The 25,317-nt window shown below is 37.3% G+C and overlaps 1 long non-coding RNA gene across 3 annotated transcripts; it reads left to right on the forward strand.

Annotated features, from left to right (window-relative positions):
* Window positions 1-4,881: 4,881 nt before the first annotated feature.
* On the forward strand, window positions 4,882-24,014 carry LOC140533550 (uncharacterized). Of its 3 annotated transcripts, XR_011976976.1 has the most exons (5): window positions 7,406-7,503; window positions 16,773-17,021; window positions 19,511-19,549; window positions 20,122-20,334; window positions 22,643-24,014. It is a non-coding gene; the product is annotated as an uncharacterized lncRNA (long non-coding RNA). The 3 variants fall into 3 exon arrangements; XR_011976977.1 differs by lacking the exon at window positions 7,406-7,503 and adding an exon at window positions 4,882-4,979 and having other exon boundaries at window positions 20,122-24,014; XR_011976975.1 differs by having other exon boundaries at window positions 20,122-24,014.
* Window positions 24,015-25,317: the final 1,303 nt, after the last annotated feature.

Genomic DNA, 25,317 nt, shown 5'->3' on the forward strand with positions numbered 1-25,317 from the left:
AATTGATTCTCTTGATATTCTTGACCTTTTGTTCTTCCAGATGAATTTTGTTATTTTTTTCCAGCTATATAAAATAATTCTTTGGTAACTTTAAAAAAAAGTAAATTAACTTAGAATTGTTTTAATTATACTAGCTCAGCCTACCTATGAGCAATTAATATTTCTCCAATTGTTTAGATCTGTCTGTATTTGTGCTAAAAGTGTTTTGTAGTTGGCATTCATATAGTCCTTGAGTTTGTCTTAACAGATAGACTCCCAAATATTTTATATTGTCTGCAGTAATTGCACATGGAATTCTTCTTTCTGTCTCTTGCTCCTGGACTTTGTTGGTGTTATATAGAAATGCTGATGATTTATGTGGGCTTTTTTTATATCTGGCAACTTTGCTAAAATTATTACTTATTTCAGCTAGTTCTGTACTTGATTCTCTATCATTCCCTAAGTATAGCATCATATCATCAGCAAAGGGAGATGTTTTTTGTTTCCTTGTTGACTATTCTGATTCCTTCCATTTCTTTTTCTTTTCTTATTCCTATAACTAGAATTTTAGTACAATTTTGAATAATAGTGGTGATAATGGCCACCCTTGCTGCACTCCTGATCATATTGGGAAAGCTTCTAGCTTATCTCCATTACAGATAATGCTTATTCTTGGTTTTAGATAGATACTAGTTATGATGTTAAGAAAGTTCCCATTGGTTCCTATGCTTTCTAGTATTTTTAGTTGGAATAGAAGTTGAATTTTGTTAAAGGCTTTTTCTGAATTTATTGATATAATCATATGATTTTTGTTATTTTTGTTATTGATATGGTCAATTGTGCTGATAATTTTTCTGATGTTGAATCAACTCTGTATTCTTGTTATAAATCCCACCCAGTCATTGTGTGATCCTTATGATATGTTGCTATAATCTTCTTGCTAGGATTTTATTTAAAGTTTCTGCATGAATATTCATGAGGGAAACTGGTCTGTTTGTTTAATCCCTCTGTTATTGTTCTCCCTGGGTTAGTTACCAAAACCATGTTTCTGTCATAAAAGGAATTTGGTAAGATTCCTTCTTTATTTATTTTTTGAAATAGTTTATATAGCATTGGGATTAATTGCTGCTTAAATGTTTGGCAAAATTCACTTATAAATCCATATAGTCCTGGGGATTTTTTCTTAGGGAGCTTATTTATGACTTATACAGTTTCTTCTTATAAGATAGGGTTATTTCAGTGTTCTCGTTCCTCTTCTGTAAATCTGGGTAATTTATATTTTTGTATATATTCATTCATTTCACTTAGATCATCAGTTTGGGTAGCATATAATTGGTCAAAATCACTCCTAATAATTGCTTTAATTTCATCTTCATTGGTGGTGCTTTGACTGATTTCATGTTGGATATTCATAATTTGGTTTTCTTCTTACTTCTAAAACTCACAATAGCCATTGTTTTATCTCTTTTTTGTCATAAGACTAGCTCCTGCTTCTATGTTAGTTCAATGTTCTCACACACATTTTCAATTTTATTAATCTCTCCTTTGATTTTCAGAATTTCCATTTTGGTATTTAATTGGGAATTCTTTATTTGCCCTTTTGTAGCTTTTTTCAGTTGCACGACCAATTTGTTGATCTGCTCTATTTCTCTTTTATTGATGTACATGTTCAGAAATATGAGTTTTCACCTAAGTACTTCTTTGGCTGCCTGCCACAAATATTGGAATGTTGTCTCATTGTCTTTCTCTTCAATGAAATTATTGATTTTTTTCTATGGTTTGTTCTTTGACTCACTCATTCTTCAGGATTCAATTATTTAGTTTCCAATTAATTTTAGTCTGTGCCTCCATGATCTTTTATTGAGTGTAATTTTATTGTGTCCTGGAAATGGATACATCTAATATTTCTGCATTTGTTTGTGATGTTTCTGTGCCTTGATATATGGTCAGTTTTTGTGAAAGTGCCATGTGCAACTGAGAAAAAGGTATGCTTCTTTCTAATCCCATTCTGTTTTCCCCAGAAGTCTATCACTTTTAACTTTTAAAAATTCTATTAACTTCTTTCTTGTTTATGGCTAGATTGATCTAACCTGAGAGTAGAAAGTTGTGTTCCACCACTACTATAGTTTTATTGTCTATTACCTCCTGTAAAGGAAATTTCCTTTAAAAATTTGGATGCTGTACTATTTGGTGGATATTTGTTTAGCCTTGATATTACTTCATTGTCTATGGTACCTTTTTTTAGCAAGATATATTTTTCCTGCTTATATCTTTTGATTAGGTCTATTTTTGTTTTTGCTTGGTCTGAAATCATGATTGCTACTACTGTTTTGTTGTTGTTGTTGTTTTAATTCAGCTGAAGCATAATAGATTCTGCTCTAGCTCCTTATTTTGACTTTGTGTATTTCTGTTTCAAATGTGTTTCTTGGAAACAGCATATTGTTGGACTCTGGTTTCTAATCCACTCCGCTATCTACTTCATTTTTTGGGGTGAATTTATCCCATTCATATGCACAGTTATAATTACTAATTGTGTATTTCCTGCCATCCTATTTTCTTCTGTTTACCCTCCTCTCTCTTTTTTTATTCTTTCCTTCCTCAGAAATCTGTTTTGCTGCTGACCACTGTCTTTCTTTACCCACCTTTCCTTTCATAACCCACTCCCTTACCTCCTGCAATGGCAAGTAAAATAGAATCTTTTGCTCTTTTTGTTTTAGTATAATTAAGAAGTATAATGCCTCTTTTTGAATGTGATTTAGGAGCTTCTTTCCTACCCCTTTTTGGGCTTAGGAATATTTGTAGGAAGATCCACACCTTTTGTTAATGAAGTTCTCAAGTGATGTGATGCCCTCTGGCTCTAAAAAGTGTATAAAGACTGAGGTGAGGGTTTTGTTTTGGTGCTTACTGACTGGAAGTGTTTGTTTGGCAAGATGAGGATTCTGGGAATCCACTTGAAGGAGCCCCCCGACTTTGAAAACCGAAATATCAGTGCTTCCCTCTCTGGTAACTATTGTCAGACAGGTAGGGTCCAACTGTCTGTTGAATTCAGGCAGAGGAAACCATGTCTGTTGATCTTTCGATTTCTCTGTATTTTCTTTGAAGTTCAGAGTGCTGACTCTTCTGAACTAGGTGAATGATATATGTGCTTGTTAAAGGAATGATACATGTGCTTGATTAAAGTGATTATTAACCCCTCAAAAGTTGCCTTTTCTTTTATGAATGCAGAGATAAGAACCTATGATTGCAGGACCCCCTGTATATGTTGGGGTACTTACTGATATACTCCCTTCTCTTCTGACTTCTATGTTGCATAAGAGATTTCTATACTCAATTGAATGTGTGTGCATGTATGTGTGTGTATATCTTTCCTTCTTTGAACCAATTTAAATTAGAGTGAGTTTCAAGTGTTGCCCACCCCACCATTTCCCCTGCACTTTAAAAGTTCTTCTTTACATACCTCTTTTATGTATGGTAATTTTCTCCATTCTTTCTCTCTCTTCCACCGGTTCCCAGTGCCTCACTCTTTCTTATCCATCCATTATTTTTGAGACAATTCCAACATAGTCAATTCACTCCCATGCCTGCTGTCTCCTGGAAGTTCTTCTAACTGCTCTGGCAATGATAAAGTTCTTAGAAGTTACATGTATCATCTTTTCATATAGGAATGTAAATAGTTTCATCTTGTTGAATCCTTGATCATTTCTCTTTCATGTTTACCTTTTTATGCTTCTCTTGAGTGTTATATTTAAAAATCATGTTTTCTATTTAGCTCCTGTCTTTTTATGAGGAATTCTTAAAAGTCTTTTATTACATTAAATATTCATTTTTCCCTTGCAGGTATATATTCAGTTTTGCTGACTAGATTATTCTTGATTGTAATCCTGGCTACATTGCCTTCCAGAATATCATATTACAACCTCTCTGCTTCCTTAACATGGTAGCTATTATATTTTATATGATCCTAAATGTTGGAATTGGAATTTTTGCTTGGAATTGGTATGGTTGCTTTCTGGCTTTTTGAAGTACTTTCTCTTTGACCTGGGCCTCTGGAATTTGGCTGTAATATTCCTGGACGCTTTCATTTGGAGATCTCTTTCAGCTGGTAATCATGGGATTCTTTCAGTTTCTATTTGACCTTCTTGTTCTTGGATAGTGGGGTTGTTTTCCTTTACAATTTCTTGAAATATGATGTCTAGGATCTTTCCTTGATTATGGCTCTCAGGTAGTCTAATAATTCTTAAATTATTTATCTTTGATTTATTTTCTAGGTCAGTTGTTTTTCTGATGAAATATTTCACAATTTTCTTCCATTTTAAAATTTGTTTTATTGTTTCTTAATGTCTCATAGAATCATTAGCTCCCACTTACCCAGTTCTACTTTTTAAGGATTTATTTTTTTAGGCAAGTTTTTATATCTCTTTTTCCATTTGACCAATTCTGCTTAAGGTCTTTTTTTTTCAATATTTTTTCTTGGTGCCTCTTTTACCAAGCTGTTAATTGTCTTTTCATTATTTTCTTCTTTCACTCTCATTTCTTTACTTATTTTTTCCTTTACAATTCTTATTTTATTTTTTAGAAACTGAACTCTTTCAGAACCCTTGTTTATTTTGTATCCACATCACTTTTTTTCCCTTTGAGATTTCTCTTGTAACTATTTTTAACATTGTTTGCTCCTTCTGAGTTTGTGTTTTGATCTTCCTTGTGACCATAACTTTTTTTGGCCAGCTTTGTTGGTTTTTTCCAGCCAATTACTTGACTTTTAACCTTATGTTAAGATTGGGCTTTGTTCCTAGGATACAGTGGGCACTGTCCCAAGCTTCAGGTTTTTCATGGTGCTGTTTACAGAGCCAGTTCTGGGAGTCTATAACTTTTTAGTACTTCCAACATAGTATGATCCAAGGAGAGATGTGACCACTGCTGTCCTGGCCTGTGCTCTGGTCTTCACCTAGGAAAGGACCTTGACCACAGCAGCTTCAAGTGTTCCTTTTGTCCCTGGAATTGTGAGTGGGGCCCTTTGGTGATCTCATCATCTCCTATAGATTTGACTTTCAAGTCTATGCAGATTTTTTTGAACTGATATATTGTCCATTATTTCTCTGTACCTCTAACTACCTTCTGTACGTTTCCACTTACTATAGATATTCCACAAATTTAAACTTAAGATGTCTAGAATGTTATTTTCTTACCTCTCCTACTATAGAATACTCCTTTTGCATACTTTCTTCTTTCCACAAAATCACCTCTCTTCATAACCTCAGAGAAAAAATGGAAATTCCCCACCAGGAAATTCTTCCTATTACATTCTATCCACCTTAAGAGAATGGCTCTTTGCCCCTCTCCCAGACCTTTCAGAAACCTCTGAGTTCTGCTCTGTGGTGGTGTCTGACTTGCCCTAAAAGACTTCTAGGCTGTACTAATGACAGTTGGAGCTGGCAGAGAGCAATGCTGCCTTCCCTATTCACATGTTAACAAAGTTGACTAACAGGAAGAGCTGGGCACAAGGCTAAGGTTAAAGGGGAGTATTCAGTACTCATAGACATGTACTCATACACATACAAATGGAACTTTGAATTCATGAATATCAGTGAAGCACTCAAGCTGTCCATCTGTTTTTCTTCACTCTTTTTACTTTTACATTTATCTATGGGGCTTTTGCTACCTCAAATTTCTCTAGAACCTACCGACATGAAATCTTATTCATCTTTAACTGCCTCATTCTGGGATCTAGAATTTAAATTCTGTTTCCCCAACCTTAATAATCTAGCCCCCACTCTCAATGTTTGTCATATTTTGTATTTATTACTTACCCTTGAAGGGCCTTGAGGGTACAATCATTGCAGAGTGCACTCACCTCAAGGTATTTAGGTAATTTGTGATGTTTAGAATAACACAACATTGATAATAATAACTAACCTTTACATAATGCTTATTATGTGCCAGGGACTGTGCTAAACACTTTACAAGGATGATCTCATTTGACCCTCACAACAACCCTGGGAGGTAAATGCTATTATTATCTGCATTTTACAGATGAGGAAACTGAGGCAAATAGCAGTTGAGTGATTTGCCCAGATAGGAAGTATCTGATGCCAGATTTTTTAACTCATGTCTTTCTGACTCCAGGCCCAGCACTTTACCTACTGTGCCATCTAGAATCATTGAATGTTAGATCTCTTCAGGACCTTAGAATTAATTCAACTATTCCAACCTCTTCTTTTTAATAGATGAAGAATTGTGGTGATTCTATCATTTTAAATCATGTTTCACTCTTCATGACCCAATTTAGGGTTTTCTTGGCAAAGACATTGAAGTGGTTTGCCTTTTCCTTCTCCAGTCTACTTTATAAATGAGGAAACTGAGGCAAAAATGGTTAAGTGACTTGCTCAGGGCCACACAGCTAGTATCTAAGGCCAGATTTTAATTACTAAAGATGAGTCTTCCTGATTCCAGGGCCAGTACTCTATCTACTGTACTGCTCAAATGAAGAAACTGAGACTCAAAATATAATGTAACTTGCCCAAGGTCAGATAACTATTTGGGGTAAATTAGGATTAGAGGACAACTCTCCCTTTTGATATTCTTTTCCTAATCCCTTCCAGCTTCCATAAAAATAAATGGTTTGGGCAAGACACAAACATTTCCATGTATCCAGGGTCAAAGAATAGGGTGTTATGGCCATGACCATGGGCTAAACACAAAAGGGGGTAACTGGAGAGTCTGGATCCTCCTTACCATTCCTCTATGTTTGTAGGATCATAGAATAATAAGATTTAGACTTACAGGGGGCATAAAAGAGAGATCATCTTGTCATAATACTTCATTTTACATGCTTCCTTTCATTAATTTGACACTTATTAAGTCCCTATAGTGTAGCTTGTTCAGGAGAAATATGAGGATCATATATGGCATGGATGGTTCCTGACCATCACAGACCTTACAGTCACACAGATGTATATGACACAAATAGAGATAATTATAACATAAAATATTATGTAAGTGAATTTTATTTTATTTTGTTTTTGCATAAGTTGTGAGATATCATGGATATAGGGAACTACATAGGAAAAAAAATAAACAACTCCAAATCAATGGAAATAGAATTCTGCTCTGAACTTTATAGTTTTAGAATAAAATCCAAGAAAATTATGAAAAGAAAAAAAAGTGTTGTGAAAATACTTGTTTTGTTCCCTGAATTGAAAAAAAAATACATTTTAAAAAGAAAGAAGGAAAGAAAGGAAGGAAGGAAGGAAGGAAGGAAGGAAGGAAGGAAGGAAGGAAGGAAGGAAGGAAGGAAGGAAGGAAGGAAGGAAGGAAAAAAGAAAAGAAAAGAAAGAAGTAGCCTGTGACACTGAAAAGTTAATAATTAGCCCAAGGTCACAGAGTCAGTGTGTATTGGAGGCTGAACTTTAATCCAGGTCTTCCCAACTGAGGCTAGCTCCAAATCCTCTCAAGTGAACTAGAAAGATACAAAACAAAATGATGTATGAGGTCAAAGGCAGGAAGCCATCTTTAAAAACCAGCAAGGTAAGGGATTCCTTCAAAATCTTCAATGACAGACAGACTAAAATGTCCTCAACTTTCAGAATTGAGGTGGAGGGCTGGAAATGGGGTAGTTAAAGGTCTACAATCCACTCTGATAATAGACTCCACGCAAGTCCTACCTGAAGAAAAGTGCTGCTTAATCCATGGTCAAAGGCAGTGAGCTGAACTGTTGACTCAACATATTCAATTCACTGTAATACTTCCAAGATATCAAGCAGCAGGCTTAAAAATGAGTTTGGGGGCTTAGAGGAAAGTTAACAATGATTCTCCTAACTGTTCCTGTTTTATTGGATTTTCATGGATGTGTGAGCTGGTGAGGAGCCTGAGGTGTTTGTTTATCATATGGAGAGCAGGTGTGGGGAGTGATCCTCAGTCAAGGCAAACTGTGCCAGTTGGTGAAAGTTTGCCAGACTAAGAAGGATTTTTAAAACATGGATTTACAGGACTGGCTTGAACTCGTTTACCTTAGTGAACACATCTTTTAAAATATATCCTCCCGTATGTTACAGGCTTTGGCTTTGCCCAAATTATTCCCCTCCCCATTTGGGGAGAAGAAGGGGGCAAATTACTCCCAGCTGTCTTGCTGGGCAGAGGCTAACCCCAGGGGTGACAACAGCTGCAACTGACAGCAGTATTTCCCAAGGGCATCACTTTCCCCTTGCCTTGCTGTTCTTTAAAGACAGTATTTGGAGAGTTTCTTTTAAGTCATTAGTTTGTCTATCCATTAGCAGGAGGATTGCTCACACACACAAAAAGCTGCTCTGGTTAGACAAAGGGTAACTCTCAGCCTGGGTTTTGTTTTTAACCAATAGAAGTTACTCAGAGTTAATGCATCCCCAGAAGGGTGTAAAATCGCCATGCATGGAAGATATTTAGACTGGGTTAAGTGCTCTGCTGAGATATGTGCATTTTAATCACAACTCCTGAACACATCCATCACTCAGACATCTGAATGCTAAGAAGAAATCTGAAGCAACACAAAGTGAAATGAGTTACACCCACCACAGGGGATAAGTAAATAGGCCAATATGAGGGCTTTTCAGTGTCTTTGTCTATCTGTCTGTCTGTATGACACCTTCTCTGTCTCATTTTCTTTCTCTGTATTTGTCTCTTTCCCCTTCCTGTCCTCTCTTCTTTATTCTTCCTTGGTAGGTCAGGGGAGGGTGGAGGAGGGAGAGGGGAACTCACATTATCTTTGAATGTTGCTCTTGTCTTTTCCTGATGATGACAATGAAGAACATATGGGGTCTCACATTCGCTTTCAAAATGTCTGCCCAGATCTCCTATATGGAATCTGATAGTGTGAGGATGAGCCTCAGCGGTGGGTATAGTCATATACTCACTAGCCAGTGGCTAGTTCAATACAATGAGGATTGTCCTCGTTGTGCTATAGGAGGAAGGATCGTGGGTTCACATCCTTCCTCCTATACTATCTTTGTGACCACAAGCAAATCACTTAATCTCCCTAGGTTTCAGTTTCCTCATCTGTAAAATAAAAGCATTGGATTAAATGGTCTTTGATTTCCCTTGGAGTGCTGTATCTAGGACCCTAAGAAGGTTTGAGATAGAAATCAGTGCTTTATTTAGAAGGATACTAAAAAAATACCTTCCTCTAATGTCAACTCTCTATAGATAATTTTAATTTTTAATTATGAAATATATTACATATTATTAATGTTATTTATTATAATATATTAAGTATATATTAAAATAATTAATAAAAATTAATTATTAATAAAAATATTTTAATAATATAGACCAATAATATATACTATATATACCATAAATAATACCATTGAGTTCAGTCATTTCTAGAACTAGATTTTCCACCATATAATGTACTATCCTTAATAATTTGTGTCACCCAATTAAATATTATGAGAATTTGGTAGATAGAACGCGTCTAAAGTAATGGTGTAATAGGAAAGAGATAGATCAGGATTCTGAGGACTTGGCTTTTACTCCTGCTCTTCCATTAACTACCTATGTGGCCTCAGGCAATTTACTTCATCTCTAGAGGCCTCAACTATAAAATAATGAAAGGGTAGAAACAGATGTTCTCAACGAAACCTTCTAGATCTGGAAGTCTAGGATATTACATAATTTTGTATTCTTAGAATAGGGAGAAAAGAAGGCAAATTTTTTATTGATTTTTTAACTAAAAAGTATTTTTATTAACTTAATTTTTTTATTCTCTGAGTTAACATTTTCTTTATTCTTTGGGGGTGGGGGAGTTCTGACCAAATCACTGATAGGTCATTGAGATTTTCCATGAATTTATAGTCATTTTCTATTCAATAAAATGAAGGTAAAGCATAAAACTTTGTAATTTCATGATTATCTTGAATGATTTTTAACTGATACTAAAGCAAGTTTGTTAGATATATGAAAGTACTTTCTGATGTTGAAAATTGTAATGTACTAAGTAATTAGCTAAGAACATTGACTGTATCTTCTTTGATAGATATCTAAGCTGAAAGTGCTCAAAGGGACTTTGGAGCTCATTACCTTCAATCTTCTCATTTTACAAATGAGGCCCAGATAGATGAAGTGTCTTGTCCAGGGTTACACAGTAGGAAGAAGGAGGATTCAAACTCAGGTTTTCTAACTCTAACAATAGTGATCAAGTATTAAGTGACATTATAGAGAGGTCAAGTCCTATAAAGTAAAGAGGAGGAAGGGATGCCCAGTGGAATGAATAGTGATCCAAAAATCAGAAGATATAGTTTCTGGTTCTGATTCTGTGAGTAATTAATCTATGTAACCTTAGGTAAGCCACTTAAGTTTTCTGGCTCTTGGTTTTCTCACATGGGAAAGGAGACAGCCTTTCCCCAAGGTCTCTTCCAGATTCATGATTCTGAGATCATTGAGGCCCAGGACATTCAAAGACTGGTTCATGGAGAAGTACTGGGTCTTGAAAGATGGTTAAGTTTTAAACAGGCAGACAGAAGAGGGGAGTGCATTACAGGCAAGGACAATAGCATGAATAAAGTTGTGGAAGGAAATGAACATAGATTGTTTATGTCATAGTGAGACCAGTTGGGTTAAAATAGAGGGTGTAAGTAAGCAATGGGAATAAGAAGGTACAGATGGGGCAAGACCAGATTTTGGAGAGTCTTGAGCACTTAGCAACAGAATTTATATTTTATGCAGAAAAATATGAAGAACCATTAAAAGTTTTGAATGAGAATGACATGATCAAAAATGATTGTTTCAGAAGATGATAATTAGCATATCAGTAAGTTGAAAAAAAGATTGGAACAGGGAAGACCTTGACTCAAAGAGGACAGAGAAGAAGTTTTTAGAGCAATAGATACATGAGGTGTTGGCACTAAGAATGAAGAGGAAAGAATTCATATGAGAGATGTCTGTAAGGAAATACCTAAGCATTTCAAAAGGACTAGGTAGTGGGAGATGAAGGTGAGGGACATTTCAAAGATCATAGTATCATAGACTTACAACTGTAAAGAATCCCCTGAGGTGATTGAGTCCAATGTTTTCATTTTACAGATAAGGAAAGACTCTAAGAGATTAAATTACCTGCCCAAGTGCACACAGTCATTAATTGTTTGAAGCAGAGTTGCCACCCACATCTTCCTGACTTTCCAATCTAGTATTCTATTCATTATGCCAAAGTGTTAAACTTGTTTGATTCATAGAATGAAAGTATTATTAAAGGGGCAGCTAGGCATTGCAGTGGATAGAGTGTGGGGCTTTGCTGAGGTATGTAACCCTGGCGAGTCACTTAACCTTGTTTGTCTCAGTTTCCTCAACCGCAAAAAAAGAGCTGGAGAAGAAAATGTCTCTGCCAAGAAAACCCCAAATCGGGTCATGAATAGTCAGACACGACTGAAAATAAACAACAATGTCTTTTTTTTTTTGTGGATAAGGGGGAAATTTTTTTTAAAATTTATTTATTTAAGTTTTCAACATTCATTTCCACAAAATTTTGAGTTCCAAATTTTCTCCCCATTTCTCCTGTCCCCCCATCCCAAAATGCCAAGTATTCTAATTACCCCTATCACCAGTCTGTCCTCCCTTCTAACATTCCTCCCTTCCCTTATGCCCATCTTCTCTTTTGTCCTGAAGGGCAAGATAAATTTCTGTACCCCATTACCTGTATTTCTTATTTCCTGGTTGCAAGAACACTACTCGACAGTTGTTCCTAAAACTTTGAGTTCCAGCTTCTCTTCATCCCTCCCTCCCCACCCATTCCCTTTGGGAAGGCAAGCAATTCAATATAGGCCATATCTGTGTAGTTTTGCAAATGACTTCCATGATAGTCGTATTGTGTAAGACTAACTATATTTCCCTCCATCCTATCCTGCCCCCCATTGCTTCTATTCTCTCTTTTGATCCTATTCCTCCCCAAGATTGCTCCCTCCTCCCATTGCCCTCCCTTCCATCATGCCCCCACCCTGCTTATCCCCTTCTCCCCCACTTTCCTGTATTATAAGATAGGTTTTCATACCAAAATGAGGGTGCATTTTATTCCTTCTTTTAGTTAAATGTGATAAGAGTAAGCTTCATGTTTTTTTCTCTCACCTCCCCACTCTTCCCTCCACTCAGAATTCTTTTACTTGCCTCTTTTATGAGAAATAATTTGCCCCATTCCATTTTTCCCTTTCTCCTCCTAATATATTTCTCTCTCATTGCTTAATTTCATTATTTAAAGATATAATCCCATCCTATTCAATTCACCCTGTGCTCTGTGTGTGTGTGTGTGTGTGTGTGTGTGTAATCCCGTCAACTACCCAGATACTGAAAAAAGTTTCAAGAGTTACAAATATTGTGTTTTCATGTAGGAATGTAAACAGTTCAACTTTAGTAAGTCCCTTATGACTTCTCTTTGCTGTTCACCTTTTCATGCTTCTCTTCATTCCTGTGTTTGAAAGTCAAATTTTCTTTTCAGCTCTGGTCTTTTTATCAAGAATGCTTGAAAGTCCTCTATTTCATTGAAAGAGCATTTTTCCCCTGAAGTATTATACTCAGTTTTGCTGGGTAGGTGATTCTTGGTTTTAGTTCTAGTTCCTTTGACTTCTGGAATATCCTATTCCATGCCCTTCGATCCCTTAATGTAGAAGCTGCTAGATCTTGTGTTATCCTGATTGTATTTCCACAATACTTCAATTGTTTCTTTCTAGCTGCTTGCAATATTTTCTCCTTGACCAGGGAACTCTGGAATTTGGCCACAGTGTTCCTAGGAGTTTCTCTTTTTACGTCTCTTTCAGGAGGTGATCTGTGGATTCTTTCAATATTTATTTTGCCCCCTGGTTCTAGAATCTCAGGGCAGTTTTCTGTGAAGGTTGGAAGTTCAATTCCGTGTGGACGGTCTCGGGCGGGTAAAGGTGGGAGCTTCTAAATCTTAGAGTTCTTACGAGGCCCCTCAGGAAAACAGCAGGGAATCGAGAAGGTCAGACTGAGCTAGCTCGGCTAGCTCGGGTATTTCCGCCTCTTCCCAGGAGATACGTGATGGGTGGAGCCTCCCTGCTCTTGAGGCTGTCCCGGATTGGACACACCTGTTGTCTCCTAACAGGCTCGATATTGATATGTAAACTACGTGACAGAGGGCTTAAGTAGGTCCAGGAAAGCCCGAAAAAGCTCTTGGCGGAGGGCCATGTGTGAGCTTACTAGGCTCCCCATTTTCCTCTCTCTTCTCTCCCCTCCCCCTCTCTCCTCACTTATACTTCTACTTCCAATCTCTTATTGTAAGATCTTTGCCTCCTTGGGAGATCTTTCTCTTTCCCTCCTAAGGAAGAATTCCCCTGCACTTGTAACCAGAACCCTGTAATAAAGCTCAACCCTTGTTCGACTCTGGAACGTCCTTTCTCTCATACAAGCATCCAGTTTGGCCAACCGAAGACCTCGGGAGGTGAGGTAAGAAGACTCGGGTAGCCCTCAGGCCTCTAGGCCTGGCAGTTTTCCTTGATAATTTCATGAAAGATGATGTCTAGGCTCTTTTTTTGATCAAGGCTTTCAGGTAGTCCCATAATTTTTAAATTGGATCTATTATTTTCTGGATCTATTATTTTCCTGGATCTATTATTTTCCAGGTCATTTGCTTTTCCAATGAGATATTTCACATTATCTTCCATTTTTTCATTCTTTTGGTTTTGTTTTGTGATTTCTTGGTTTCTCATAAAGTCATTAGCCTCCATCTGTTCCATTCTAATTTTGAAAGAACTATTTTCTTCAGTGAGCTTTTGAACTTCCTTTTCCATTTGGCTAATTCTGCTTTTGAAAGCATTCTTCTCCTCATTGGCTTTTTGAACCTCTTTTGCCAATTGAGTTTGCCTATTTTTCAAGGTGTTATTTTCTTCAGCATGTTTTTGGGTCTCCTTTAGCAAGATGTTGACCCACTTTTCATGCTTTTCTTGCATCTCTCTCATTTCTCTTCCCAATTTTTCCTCCACCTCTCTTATTTGATTTTCAAAATCCTTTTTGAGCTCTTCCATGGCCTGAGCCCACTGAATATTTATTTTGGATGTTTGGGATATAGAAGCCTTGATTATTATGTCTTTCTCTGATGGTAAGCATTGTTCTTCCTCATCTGAAAGGATGGGAGAAGATATCTGTTTACCAAGAAAGTAACCTTCTATAGTCTTATTTTTTTTCCCTTTTTTGGGCATTTTTCCCAAACAGTTTCTTGACTTTTGGGTCCTTTGTCAAGAGTAGGGTATACTCTGGGAATCTGTGAGATCTCAGTTCCTCCAATGTGGTACGATCAAGTGTGTACTGGTCTGGATGCAGAGAGGGATTTTGTGCCCAGAATCTTAGCAGATACCTCTCCACAGCCACCTGGCTTCCAGTTCCCAAGTCAGCACTGGGTGCTGATTTTCAGATAAGCTGGATGGGCAGGGCAGCCATTCAGTGAGAGACAAGGACCACCTCACCCAAGGCCTCCACACAGGGCAGAGGCAAGAATCAGCTCTTCAATGCTCCCAGGGTTTTTACGCTCCAAAAATGTATGCAGCTGCTGTGCCTGCAATGTAGCCTCTGAGGAGGCTGCCTGCTGCTGGAGCTATGGGAAAGCCCTTCTCCCTTCCTGACCAGCTGGAAAAACCCTGTCACTGACCTTTGGCACCTGTGGATTGAGGGATCTTCGAACCCACTCCTGCTGGGACTGGGGATTCCATGACTGGAGATTCCGCCCCCAAGGGCTGATCACGAGCTGTGCATTGCACAGCCAAGCCTGGGCTGGGCTCCAGCTTCTGTTCCATGTCAGGTACAACTCGCGTTTCCCGTGGGCCTTTCAGGTCACCCTGGGCTGGAAATCTCCTCCACTCTGTTGTTCTCCCCTTCTGCTGCTCCAAAATTTGTTGAGAGTCCCTCTCTACAGGGATTTTATGGGCTGTGGGGGGAGACCCTGCGTATGTGTGTCTTTCTACTCTGCCATCTTGGCTCTGCCCCTCCCCTCCCAACAATATCTTTAAAAGAGACAATGTAGTAGGGAGGGAAAGTTGGTTTGAAGGAAAAGATGATCATTTAGTTTTGGAAAAGTGTTTGAAGTGATGATAGCAAAAATGCTTAAATGCCTGACCAGGCAGCAGAAGATCCAAATCAAGAGCTTTAATATGAGGCACATATGAAGCTCTGAATTTGGACGTTTTCTATACAAGGGATGTTTGAAGCAATGAGAATGGATTGGCTCTTCAAAGAGGAGATTCTAGAGGAAAATGTCAATGATGAAAGCTTAGGACCTGCCGAACAATACATAGCAACAATAAGAAAAGAAAAGGAAAAGTTAAGGATGTAAGAGAAGATTGAAAGAAAAGGAAAGAGGAGATTAGGAAAAGACTAAAAGAAGGAAATAGAAGATTGGTTTCCACTGACTTATGCAGTGCTATAAGTAGTTCAGATTCATTTGCTTGACTCTGATACTCTTTTCCTCAAACCTCCAAGAAGACAATTTGTCATTGTATTAATTATCCAATGAGGGAGTAAAATACCTGAGTTTACCACCACATGGTACTCTGCTTACCCCACAAGCACAGAGGACTTCAGCACTTCTTTTTCTAGTATAAAAAATGGGAGGAGGGTGAAGGGAATGGGGAATACATCTTCTGCACTATCTTAAGTTTGATTCCATTCCTGGCAGAGTTCAGAATTAATTTAAGTGCTAAAATGTACTATTATGCCATATATTAAGCTATAAAGTCTAAAGTATTATACAGATCATTAACTCTCACTCCATCTATCCTCTCCCCTGCATTCATGGATTTAAAGCCTTAGTACATTTTGAGTATATCCTTTGTAAAGCTAAGGAAAAAGAAAATAGGTCAAGCACTCATATATGAAACCACCTACCTCCAGCTACCTATTAAATATCCTCCCCCATGTCCTAATGGATCTTTAGGTAAGGTCAAAGAACTACTGAACCCCACCTCAAAGCTTACTAGTTGTGTTACCCTGAACAAGTAATTTCACTTCTCTGTGCTTGTTTCCTCATCTGCAAAATGAGGGGATTGGACTAGATAAACTCCCTTTTGACTCTAAAATCTATGATATGTGTACGAGTGGAGTGTATATGATCTCTGTCTCAGGATCATAGTCTATAAATAAGGGAGAACAGTAAAAGAAGTAACCTCCTCCAAATTACTAACCCAGTGGAATTTATGAATAAACTTTTGAATACTTTTCTACTTGATATTAAAAGGAAAGAAATTTGTCAGACCTAGAAAAAAATTTTTTTATGTTGATGATTACAATGTACTAAAACAGCTTATCTTAGAAACTGGTTCCTAAAAGATGTTTGCTGATTGATAGATTTATTGATGAATAGAAGGGGTAATAATGCCTTGCATTTGCATAAATGCTCTACTATTTTCAAAGTGTTATCACATACATATCCCCCAGCTCCAATTACATTTTCATGGGACTCTCTTCATTGGTGGAACAAACTGCTCAGTGCAATTTGCCTGTGTGCTGGTAAGAGTTTAGGAGAAGAGATATTTCTGGTCTTGTGACTTCCAGATTCAAACGAAAGACCACATGTTAACAAATAGTAAGTAAACACATTTATTTACAAACAGAAATCAGAAAAGATATACAGATAAGAATATACCAGACAATACACAGAGTGAAAAAGTTCTTCCACTGGGAGCAAAGATATATCACAGATCAACCCTGGAAGTCTCAGGTCTCGCTCAAAGGGGAAATTCCCAAAGACTCCATTAAGTTAGGAATAAGAATATGATTGACGAGCTATCTCTTCTACAAGCCAACTTTTTCCCAGTTTTTCTCTCCCTTAGGAGACCACTCCCTGAAGAGAAATGGCTTCTCACTTGAAACTGGAAACAAGAGGATCAGGATCTCTCTCTTCTGAAGCTCTCAACAACTCTGAACTTGACACAGTTGAGGAACAATGAGTAATCAGCCTCCATCAAAGAAGAGACATACAAATGGACCTTAAACCAAGGATGACTTCTATATTATCTCATCAATCACAATTACCCAATGAAGTAGGAAGTATAAGATTTGTGAACTTCATTTTGCAGATGGTAAAGCTGAAGTAAACTTCAGAGATGATAAAAAATATTTAACGTCACTTAGCTAGAAAGAGGCTGTAGAATGCAGGTCCTGTGATTGCCAGTGCTCTATTCCCTGTAACATGATGGCTCTCAGCCTTGCCCAATGAGTATCCATTCTCTGACAGAATCTACCTCCCAGGGTAGTTGTGGGAATCAAATGAGATAATGGATAAATTTTCAAAACTTTAAGGTGCTATATAAATATTTTCTATTATTAAAGTTATTAGCAAGGGGACTATTGAAAGAAGGAAGGAAGGAAGGAAGGAAGGAAGGAAGGAAGGAAGGAAGGAAGGAAGGAAGGAAGGAAGGAAGGAAGAAAAGAAAGAAGGAAGGAAGGAAGGAAGGAAGGGAGAGAGGTGCTAGGAAAGAGATCCCTGGAACTTTTCTAAGATCTTGTCTAAGCTGAGCACTGATAAGAGCTAAAAAAGACTTGCAAACAAATTAATGTTATTGATTCACATAACATTTTCTTGTAAATAATATTCCCTATTATTATACAGATGAGATTGTCAGATTGTTCTTGTAATTTTCACATCATCTTTCCCCTCCTTACATTGCAACAATACTAGTTTTCAGGAATCGGATATAGTCAATTATTGCATTACCAGCAGACTGGTATTTACTTGTCTATTACTAATATTTAATATTGTAGCTCTAAGCTGGTTCTTGCCACTATGGCCCTCCTTTTATCAAAACCCTCTCCTCCTGGGATTCTTTGTGGGAAGGCAAGAAGACAGTAAGTAGTAAGGCCCTTGCCTGTATTCTAATAAGGGTCTCTACAGTGAGCACTTTTCCCCAATACCAACTCAAGGGACTTTCTAAAAAGTCAGAATTTCCCTAGCCCTTCTTCTCATAGTCACCTTGAGGCTGAAAAGTAGCTCTTTACAAAAAGATTAGAATCTTTCTCTGATCCAAAGGAAGTAAAGACATTATTAAGAAAATAAAATGAAGGAAAATGAGAGATAGAGGAAAACTGAAGAGAGAAAAGAAAGTCAGTATTTCTCAATTCCCAACCAACAGATGGGAGTTAAGTATATTATTAACTGGCAGGAGAGGAACATCAAAGGCTTGTTCCAGCACCAAAAGAGAAGATGAAGATCTCTGCATGTCTCAAAAAGGGAAAGAATCAAATAGATTTTACTCACAATGCTGGCTTGTGCACCTTGCATTCTGTTGTAACTCAAAAAAAAGATTGTTGCTCATTTTTTCCCCTAGTTTTACTTTAAATAAAGCTGTTGAACAATGCTCTAGGATGTATATGAACAAATTAGACTAAGAAAGATTTCTTATGAGTGGTTCTCAATGAAACAATCAGAGGGTCCTTCATCTCTGGCCCAATGCCTATATTGAAAAGGAAACAGCCTTTAAGAAAAATGAGCAAATACAATTAACTGAGCTTTGTCTGCTTTCCAAAGGATAGCGTTCCTGTTTTAAAATTCACCAGAGTGTTAGAAAGCTGGATGCATTCAGTCATAAATAATCAACAGACCATGCAGCTGCAGGGCGAAGAAATGGAGAATTTCTTAGAAATGTAACTACAAAACATGGGCTTTCCCCTGAACGATTTTAAAATGCTGATGAAATGAGTCTACTTGGGGGACACTTGCCAAAATCCACCCTTGCAAAAGCAAGAAAACATGGTGTCTCTAGTCTGAACAGAATCATGATTTTTCTTTGGCATGTCCTAATGGCCTTCTCAGTGGCTGGAGCAGGCACACGTGAAACAAAATCTTTGTTAGTAGGAAAACATAATTCTTCTGGAGCCCTCAAGGTGGCAGATATTTATTTGTTGCTTATAATGGATAAGGTGAATTGACAATATTTTTTTCTGATTCATTTCATCATGCTTTTAAACTTAAAATGAAATTATATTTTCATAAGCATAGACTTACCTGAAGATAAAAAATATTCTATTACTTGACAACCTTACCCCTGAGGAGTATTTTTACCATCTTTCTGCCTGCCAATGTTACTAAGCAATAGAGCTAACCATAATAACACTTTATATGTGCACAGCCTTTTATAGCTTAAAAAACTCCTTCATGCACTTTATCTCATTTTGATCTTCACAATAACCCTTGTGAAGTAGGCAGGAAAATTATGATTATCTCCATTCTACATATAAGGAAAGTGTTCAGAGCAATTAAGTGAATTGAGCAAAGTTCCATAACTGGTGCATTAGGGGTAAGTGGAGAATCCCTGGTCAATTTGATTCATTTCCCCAGTTAACATTATAAGATGATGGAGCTTAGACCTTTGTTGGAAGGGCTACACATGGAAGTAGATGTGTGCCCTAGTATCTGGTCAAAAAGACACAGGGAACTCCTCTGATTTGTCTCGAGAGATTGAGGCTGCCTCCTGATAATTGGTTGACTAAGAGTAAGGGGACTGACTGACTGACTGACTGATATAAGAACAAGCTAAAAGATAGCTCATCCCTTTTTCCTTCCTTCCCATAGGCTTTCTTGATCCGGAACTTTCAGAAATGAATATGCAAGGTAGGGAGGGGTAAAGGTGAGGATTTCTATTTGCTTTCCACTCTGCCAAAAGGAGAAAAAAATGTTGACAGACGGAAGTGCATAGTTAATAGATGAATACTTGTGTTTGCCCAGCTGAGCAGATGATGAGAGTTTCTGGATCTCTAATTCCTCAGCTTTTCTTTTTTTGTATTTCCTAAGCACAGGTCAGAGACTAGCGATCCCGAGAACAGACAATTCCAGCCTTAAGGGTTATATGATGGGTAATTCTGAGTTCAAGAGTCAGACACAGATCCTTCAGAGGGATAAAAAATTCTTTAAACAGCATGCTTTCCAAGAAGCAGAACAACATCTGCCATGGAGTATATCCTGTCTCTGAAGCACTCCAGTTTTGACATGACCTAGACCTTGCCATCCCTCTGCTATATTTCTCTGGGTTGCTTGGACAGTATGGGCTAAACAGTCAATGGGGAATATTGCTTCATCAGTCTCAAAAAATTTCTTTACCTTGTATTGGGGGGGAAAGGGTGGGTGGGAGGCATCTAATGAATAGAATGGGCTATTTGAATATCTTGTTTCTGTATTTTTTATAGGCTCCCGTGAATCCTTTATATTTGTGCATTTTCCCTGGTGGATGAAGGAATGCTGTACCGTACCTGAAACCCATATTGTACATTTGAGCTCCTGTGTGGGCTCTGGGAATACTGTTAACCACATCTGAGGAAACCTAAATATTGTTATCCACACTTAGAGAATCCCCAGATACAAGCTCTACCTACAACTTTTTCAGATTTACTCTGGATCAGGTACAACAAAGCCAGAGGTCTCGTAAAGTTCAAATGAGATAATGGATATGAAGTACTTAAAGCATTGTATAAATGTAATTGTTTATTATTCATTTTTATTATTATTATACTATGCTCTGATCATTATGTCATTCCCTGAGCCTTCTACTGTACTCCTGCTGAACTCAAACATTTATGGAGCAGTATTGATGCATAGACCTTTACCAGTAAAAGTTTAGCAATTTGCTCTCTTGGGGAGAAAATACATGCACAAACATTTTAAATTTATTCAGCATTATTAACACTTTCTACAGTCTGGAGATAATCAGCAAAACAATAAATCAAGCCTTGATTTGTAGTGACTGTTGGTTTCTGAAGGCTAAGCTTATTAGAGCCTCTCCAGCAACCCCCTGAACAAAGCAGAGGGATAATGATGACCCTGAGTAGTAGTGGGTGGTGGTCATTAGGATCAAGCCTGGTGGGTCAACCTAGAGTCTTGGGTGGCCCTAGGCCCTAGAGCACTCTAGGAAATCATAGAACTGGGACTTGAACCCAGATCTTCTGACTCCAACTCAACCACCAGACCACATCTAGAGATGTAAGTGGACTCATAGTCTATCCAGTCCAATCTCATTTTACAGACTAGGAAATTGAGGGCTATAGAGGTTAAATGATTTCCCCAGGGTCATACAGGAATTCAACATCAGTGGTAGGGTCTGAATTCTTTGACTCTAGGTCTGGGGTATGAGAAGTTTTCTTTAAAAATGTTTTGTGGACTTTCAATATCATTTGTTTCCTTAGTAAATCTATATATTTTATTTTACTCAGTTAATCCCTTACTCTTAGAAGGGTTTCATAGGATTCATCGGAATGCCAAAGCAGTCCATGACACAGGAAAAGATTAAGAAGTCTTGTGGTCTAGAGCAGGAACTCTTCATACCACCCAATGCTATATCCTAGGGTAGCTAGTGTCATAATGGTTAGAGTGCTGGGCCGAGAGTCAGTAAGACTCATCTTCCTGAGTTCAAATCTGGCCTCAGAAACTTACTATCTGTGTGACCTCTGAAGTCACTTAATCCTGCTTTCCTCAGTTTCCTCATTTGTAAAATGAGAGATAAATGGCAAACCATTTCACTATCTTTGCCAAGAAAACCCCAGATTGGATCATGAGGAGTCAGAAACAACTTTAATGACTGAACACCAATAACATGATAGGTACTGGCACAGAGGTTAGAGTGTTGGACCTTAATTCAGGAAGACCTGAGTTCAAATCTGACCTCAGATAATTACTAGGAATGATCAAGTTATTTAATCTCTGTCTGTCTCAGTTTCTTCAACTGTAAAACTGGGACAATAAGAACACTTCCCACACAGAGTTGTTGAAGGGATCAAATAAAATAATGGTAGGTACCCAATCAAAACTTGTTCCCTTCTTTCCTTTCCTTCTTGTGTCAGAGTATTATTTGAAATATGAAATGTTATTATAGAAAAGAGTTCCCAAAAGAAGCTCATTAATCACAGGAGTGCTCGATAGGATTTTTAATCTGGCTCTAACAAAAAGGGCATTTTTAAAGTTGTTTCTTATACCTACATTCAATTAGAATTGAAATATTAAGAAGTGCTGGAAGAAAATGGCAACCTGGCAAGTTATTGACAGAAATATCTTTTGTTAACAACTTTGACTCTTTTCAGAAACTCTAAAAATAGTCTTAATTAATGAAGTTAGCGTGTTCAAGTGATAGAAATTTCCACCAAATAACAGTTCCAGGGAACTTTTTATTAAGCAACCAGCCCAGCATTTATATTTATGTTTTATTGTTATATTTATATATGTTATATATGTTACATTTATTATTATGAGCCAAACATGATGGTTTGAAAATGTTTTATTTTGCCTCACATTCAGAATCATATGAGGAGGCAATAGTTGTCACAAGCTCAGGAACGTTTGTGACAATGAATCCTGGACCCTTACCTTGAGATTTGCTCTTTCTTCACTGGTTTTTTTTTTTAAACAGAGTTTGCCTGATCTCCTTCAACATATGGAGATAAATCATCAATCAAAAACTGAGGCTCCAAGGCAGGGTATTTAGAGAATGAAAAAATGTAACACTTTCAGCAAAGTAGAAGGTGAAGGGCATGTGAGCTCAGAGACTGGCCAAGGTTCAGGGAAGGGGATGTTCAGATGACAGGAAGCGAGCAGACTTTAACCTGTCTGTCCCATCCATCCCTTCAAAAAACTCTAAAGAGCCCCTTCTAAATCTCATTCCCAAGCCTTCCCCTTTCCTATCTCCCTCAAAGCAGCCCTTCTTCCATTTTCTCTCTGCAGCCATGACATCTCTTCTTAACAACAGCAAGTGATAAGCCCTATGCCCACCACATAGGAGGAAGCTTCTTTGATGGAGGTGGAAAATCATGGTAACTGGAATTCCAGGAGTAAGGACAAATGAACTCTGAATTCCTACTCTGACAATCTCTTTCCCAAACCTCTATGTAAAACATTCTTCCTCCAGCTAGTCGAAATGTATCTGAATTTTCTCTTGCATTATTTTCAAACTATGAATTACAAAGGTAATCTGTGGATGCCTGTCCCTTTTGCTGTCCCAGAATTATGATTCTGACATTAACAAGTGGTATTCAGAGAGTAGTGCCATTTAGCTTCACAGGAGAATAGGGGAGACCTGGGTTCAAAGCTAAATCATTCTCTAAGCTTCCTGAAGTACAGGCAGGCATGCCCTGTGTATTTGGTTTGCACTGCATTACTTTCCATTTATTTGTATGTTTTTTTTTCCACTGGGTACAAAAACTGGGTATAGTTTGGGTTTTGGTGTGTCTCTGTCTGTACAGTATCATGCAGTCATAGATTTAATGATGAAAGGGACCTTGCAGACGATGGCATTCAATGTTCTCATTTTACAAATGTGAAAACTGAGACCAAGAAATGCCAAATGACCTGGTTAGGACCACACTGCTATGAAGTGCTTGAGAAAGAATTCAAACTGGTACTTCTCTACCTTCAAGTCTTTTACTCAGAAGTGTTCCACTATAGCAGATTGTCTGAAACCAGTGTTTGTGTGTCTGTAGGCTATAAGAGGACAGCTAGATGGAGAGTGTGAGTTTATCTCAGGGCTATTGTTCAGTTCTGCCCAATTCTTGATGACCCTGTGGACCTTTTCACACCAATATTGTCTATGGAGGTTTCTTGGCAAATATACAGGATTAGTTTGCCATTTCCTTCTCTAAGTAAGCCTGGCCAAAGGACATTTTAGGGAACTAAAAGAATGGGAAGCTTTAATGGCAGAGTAACTTGAGTAACCTTATTAGTAAGTTCATGGATAGTAGGAGAGTATCAATAGGACTGCATATGAGAAATAATTTTAGAAAGAAAAAAAGAGAATGTAGAGTGTAGGCTGCTGATTTTGCCTTCAATTCCTGACAAAATTCTAAAATTTGTTATTTTTAAAAAATTGTTTTTATTTCATTAAATATTTCCCAATTACATGTAAAAATTTAACAATCATTTTTTATTTTGAGTTTCAAATTCTCCCCCTCTCTTCCACTCCTCCCCTTCGTTGAGGAGGTGAACAATTTGATATCCATTACATATGTGAAGTCATGCAAAATCTTTTTCCATATTAGTCATGTTTCAAAAGAAAACACAAACAAAATAAAACAATAAAAATAAATAACTATGTTTCAAACTGCATGCAGAGTTCATCATTTCTCCCTCTGGAGGTAGGTAGTATTTTTCATCATGGGTCCTTTGGAATTGTCGAGGATTGTTTTCTTAATCAAAGTAGCTAAGTCTTTCTGTAAATCATTCTTACAATGTTGCTATTACGGTGTACAATGTTCTCTTGGTTCTTCTCATTTCATCTGGCATAAGTTCATACAAGTCTTCCTTGGTTTTCTGAAACTATCCTGTTTGTCATTTTTTTATAGCATGATAGTATTCCATTACAATCATATACCACAACTTGTTCATTCCCCTATTGATGAAAATCTCCTTGATTCCTAATTCTTTGCCTCTACAAAAAAAACAACTGCTATAAATATTTTTGTACAAATAGGTCCTTTTCTGTTTTCTTTAATCTCTTTGAGATCCAGACCCAGTAGTGGTATTGATGGGTTATAAGGTACGCACAGTTTTATAACTTTGTGGGCATAGTTTTGAATCGTCTCCAGAGTAGTTAGACTCACAACTCTACTGACAATGCATTAGTGTTCCAATTTTTCTACATCTCCAGCATTTGTTGTTTTTCTTTTGTGTCATGTTAGCCAACTGGATAAGTGAGGGATTATCTCAGAGTCATTTTAATTTGCATTTCTTTAATCAGTAATGATTTAGAGCATTTTTTTTCCTGTGAGTATTGATAGCTTTAATTTCCTCTTCTGAAAACTTCTTGTTCATATCTCTTGACCATTTGTCAACTGCGGAATGATTTTTATTTTTATAAATTTTGCACAGTTGCCTATATACTTGAGAAATGAGGCTTTTATTACTGAAACTTGCTATAATTTCCCCATTTTCCTGCTTTCGTTCCAATTTTAGTTGTATTAGCTTTGCTTGTGCAAAAGCTTTTCAAATTCATGTAATCAAAATTATCATTCTCTCTACCTCTTGTTTGGTCATAAACTCTTCCCATAATCATAGATTTGACAGATATATTTTTCCATTCTCCCCCAATTTACTTATGATATCACCCTTTATGTCTAAATCATTTATCCATTTTTGACCCTCTCTAACTACACAGTGTGAAATATTGGCCTATGCCTAGTTTCTGCCAAACTACTTTTCACTTTTCCCAGCATTTTTTGTCAAATATTGAGTTCTTACTCCAAAAGTTTGGATTTTGGGGTTTATCAAACATTAGATTACCATGTTTATTTACTACTGTACCTAATCTATTACATTGAGGCACTGCTCTGTTTCTTAGATTGAGCCATATTATTCTGATTACTTTGTAATATAGTTTGAAGTGTGGAACTGTTAGGCAGCCTAAC

This window comes from Notamacropus eugenii, chromosome 3 (assembly GCF_028372415.1).
Source record: "Notamacropus eugenii isolate mMacEug1 chromosome 3, mMacEug1.pri_v2, whole genome shotgun sequence".
Taxonomy (NCBI): domain Eukaryota; kingdom Metazoa; phylum Chordata; class Mammalia; order Diprotodontia; family Macropodidae; genus Notamacropus; species Notamacropus eugenii.